Source organism: Oncorhynchus tshawytscha, unplaced genomic scaffold, assembly GCF_018296145.1.
Source record: "Oncorhynchus tshawytscha isolate Ot180627B unplaced genomic scaffold, Otsh_v2.0 Un_contig_17103_pilon_pilon, whole genome shotgun sequence".
Lineage (NCBI taxonomy): Eukaryota > Metazoa > Chordata > Actinopteri > Salmoniformes > Salmonidae > Oncorhynchus > Oncorhynchus tshawytscha.
Window position 1 is genome coordinate 227 of NW_024605407.1, and position 4,398 is coordinate 4,624.

The window sequence follows — 4,398 nt, forward strand, 5'->3', positions numbered from 1 at the left end:
TTTACACAGTAATAATATATATCTGCCTCACTCTCAGAGAAATCAGTAGTACTGCTAGGTTTTACACAGTAATAATATATATCTGCCTCACTCTCAGAGAAATCAGTAGTACTGCTAGGTTTTACACAGTAATAATATATATCTGCCTCACTCTCAGAGAAATCAGTAGTACTGCTAGGTTTTACACAGTAATAATATATATCTGCCTCACTCTCAGAGAAATCAGTAGTACTGCTAGGTTTACACAGTAATAATATATATCTGCCTCACTCTCAGAGAAATCAGTAGTACTGCTAGGTTTTACACAGTAATAATATATATCTGCCTCACTCTCAGAGGAAATCAGTAGTACTGCTAGGTTTTACACAGTAATAATATATATCTGCCTCACTCTCAGAGAAATCAGTAGTACTGCTAGGTTTTACACAGTAATAATATATATCTGCCTCACTCTCAGAGAAATCAGTAGTACTGCTAGGTTTTACACAGTAATAATATATATCTGCCTCTCTAGAGTTTTACTAGAGTACTAGGTTTTATACTGAGTAATAAGACCATATATATCTGCTGGTTTTATTCAGTCAAATGTAACAAATAAATACATTTTTAATAAAGAACTACTACTATACATATATATACTATATACTATACGATACACTTGAAAAAAAATAAAGAACTGTACAAATGATACACGTGTGACATCAATATTTAAATATTTAAAAACAATAATTCAATACAGTAATATGACATTAGTATGTAATATTAAGGTTACAATTGAAAACGCTTGTAATCTACCACCTGTCTCAGACCACTAGAACAGCTGAGTAATCTACCACCTGCCTCAGACCACTAGAACAGCTGAGTAATCTAACACCTGTCTCAGACCACTAGAACAGCTGAGTAATCTACCACCTGCCTCAGACCACTAGAACAGCTGAGTAATCTAACAACAGACCACTAGAACAGAGTAATCTAACACCTGCCTCAGACCACTAGAACAGCTGAGTAATCTAACACCTGCCTCAGACCACTAGAACAGCTGAGTAATCTAACACCTGCCTCAGACCACTAGAACAGCTGAGTAATCTAACACCTGCCCTCAGACCACAGACCAGAACAGCTGAGTAATCTAACACCTGCCTCAGACCACTAGAACAGCTGAGTAATCTAACACCTGCCTCAGACCACTAGAACAGCTGAGTAATCTAACACCTGACCCTCAGACCACTAGAACAGCTGAGTAATCTAACACCTGCCTCAGACCACTAGAACAGCTGAGTAATCTAACACCTGCCTCAGACCACTAGAACAGCTGAGTAATCTAACACCTGCCTCAGACCACTAGAACAGCTGAGTAATCTACCACCTGCCTCAGACCACTAGAACAGCTGAGTAATCTAACACCTGCCTCAGACCACTAGAACAGCTGAGTAATCTACCACACCTGCCTCAGACCACTAGAACAGCTGAGTAATCTAACACCTGCCTCAGACCACTAGAACAGCTGAGTAATCTAACACCTGCCTCAGACCACTAGAACAGACCACTAGAACAGCTGAGTGATCTAACACCTGCCTCAGACCACTAGAACAGCTGAGTAATCTAACACCTGCCTCAGACCACTAGAACAGCTGAGTAATCTACCACCTGCCTCAGACCACTAGAACAGCTGAGTGAGTCTTTACATTTTTTTTTGACCTTCCGCATGACTTTATACACAGAAGATCTCTGCTAAACACAGAATCACATGGTTTATCCGTCTCTCTGTGACACCGATAAATTCAGAACAAAGTTGTCTTTGCAGTTGACGTAAAGGGACGTAAACAAATTAGCTGCAAATGAAAACTGAGATGATCATTAAAGTATGAACTGTTGGCTTTAGGCCTATTTCAATCACATTGTTCAGTATATTGAGTTATATTTTGCTTCTTGTAGGCTCTGTCTGTATTTTGTCTCAATATATTTCATGATGTGTATCCTAACATGAACACAATGATGTGCCAAATCTGTGATTTAGTGCATTTCTTGGGGGTAAGCATTAGAATAACTGCCTCAGTATTTGCAGCCAGAGGGGATAATAGAACCTGATCCGTGGTCAGTATTATGACATAATTCTAATGTTAAGAACATATTTGAATGGAGAAAGCTGATCTGAGAGCAGCGTTCCCTTTCTTTCCATCCTATCAGTACTGACACAGGCTCCACCAGACGTGATACCTTGTAGTGCTGCTGATCCAGTTTCTACTGGTCTGACTGAGGATATGAACTCTGACCTGTTCACCAGACGTGATACCTTGTTGTGCTGCTGATCCAGTTTCTACTGGTCTGACTGAGGATATGAACTCTGACCTGTTCACCAGACGTGATACATTGTTGTGCTGCTGGTCCAGTTTCTGCTGGTCTGCCTGAGGATATGAACTCTGACCTGTTCACCAGACGTGATACCTTGTAGTGCTGCTGATCCAGTTTCTACTGGTCTGACTGAGGATATGAACTCTGACCTGTTCACCAGACGTGTTACCTTGTTGTGCTGCTGGTCCAGTTTCTGCTGGTCTGCCTGAGGATATGGAACTCTGACCTGTTCACCAGACGTGTTACCTTGTTGTGCTGCTGGTCCAGTTTCTGCTGGTCTGCCTGAGGATATGAACTCTGACCTGTTCACCAGACGTGATACCTTGTTGTGCTGCTGATCCAGTTTCTACTGGTCTGCCTGAGGATATGAACTCTGACCTGTTCACCAGACGTGTTACCTTGTTGTGCTGCTGATCCAGTTTCTACTGGTCTGACTGAGGATATGAACTCTGACCTGTTCACCAGACGTGTTACCTTGTTGTGCTGCTGGTCCAGTTTCTGCTGGTCTGCCTGAGGATATGAACTCTGACCTGTTCACCAGACGTGTTACCTTGTTGTGCTGCTGGTCCAGTTTCTGCTGGTCTGACTGAGGATAATGAACTCTGACCTGTTCACCAGACGTGTTACCTTGTTGTGCTGCTGGTCCAGTTTCTGCTGGTCTGACTGAGGATATGGAACCCTGACGTGTTCACAGGACGTGCTACGTTGTCCTTGTGCCTTGTAAATAAAAATAAGGAAATAGCAACACAAAATAACAAGAATGAGGCTACAAGGAGTACTGAGTCAATGTGTAGGGTACCAGGTATACACACACACACACACAGTGAGGGAATGTTGTGTTTGTTTAATATTGTTTTAGGACTATGCAAATGGACAAAATGATTAGCCTATGGATTATGAAAACAACAACAATAAATGGGAAAATGGGAGAGGAGAAATGACTAGAGACAGTGTTGTTTAACTCACTGACCAGGACCCATGAGTTCTTCTTACCTTTGTTCAGTAGAAAAGTCTCCCTCTCTAAAGAATATAGGATGACCCATAGACCCGTCACTCTTCATGGACACACAGCTGGGAACAGGGGAGGCTGGTCTCTCCTGCTTGATTGGGCTTCAACACAACAGAGACAAACATTACATCTCTCATCTACTCTGAGCTCAGATGGGGAAACATAAGAAGAGTTTCATTCCAAAAAGCTATACATCCATTTTCAGAAACGTTTGTAAATGAGCTTTTATTGTTTAAAGAAGTTATGGTCATGTTAAGTTATGTTTTTTGCTAAATAAGATGACACGTGGCTACCTGCTTCTATTAACCAATGAGGAGATGGCACATGGGTACCTGCTTCTATTAACCAATGAGGAGATGCAGCATGATCTGCGTCTCAAATAGAACTGACTTCTAGACGGCGCGAGCAGTGTGTCATTTTTAATAACGAATTTCATTAAGCGACGCGAGCGTTGTAGTCAGTCTGTCAGCCCCGCTAAAAGGCTGGTGTCGTTACTCTGCCTTCTCCGGGGGATGTTGAGGTACATTTACTAACCGGGAGGGTTGAATGATGTAATTTATTGGAGGGCTGGAAGACGCACTCTCGAGGTTGTTTACTCACAATATCAGAAATTAAGATTATTTTTTATAATGAATGTATACTGAGGTTGAGGTTCTGACTAGTGATTATTTACCCGGGGTTCAATACCTGCTATTGAGGCGCCCTGAAAATAATATTCAAAAGTTTGGTCCTTGGACACAGAGGGTTTAAACACTAAAGTTACCGTCCATCTAGTGAAGGGAGGAGAACCGGACAGAGGTAGCCAGCATCCGTCAACCAGAGAGGGAGAAGCCTCACCGGGATTTAACAGGTGGAAGAAACAACCGGGGAGCTCCATCGGTCCACAAGAAATGCAGACAGCCGGTGATGATGTAGTGGTAGCTATGGTAACTAGGATGCTGCTGGTAGAGTAGCTATGGTAACTAGGATGCTGCTGGTAGAGTAGCTATGGTAACTAGGATGCTGCTGGTAGAGTATCTAGCTAGCTTACCGAGCTG

General features: G+C 42.3%; 1 long non-coding RNA gene across 1 annotated transcript; it reads right to left on the bottom strand.

Annotated features, from left to right (window-relative positions):
- Window positions 1-1,613: 1,613 nt before the first annotated feature.
- Window positions 1,614-4,392, bottom strand: LOC121842078. The gene is made up of 3 exons (XR_006080916.1): window positions 3,346-4,392; window positions 2,675-3,069; window positions 1,614-2,217 (listed from the first exon to the last, which is right to left on the bottom strand). It is a non-coding gene; the product is annotated as an uncharacterized LOC121842078 (long non-coding RNA).
- Between the last annotated feature and the right edge of the window lie 6 nt (window positions 4,393-4,398).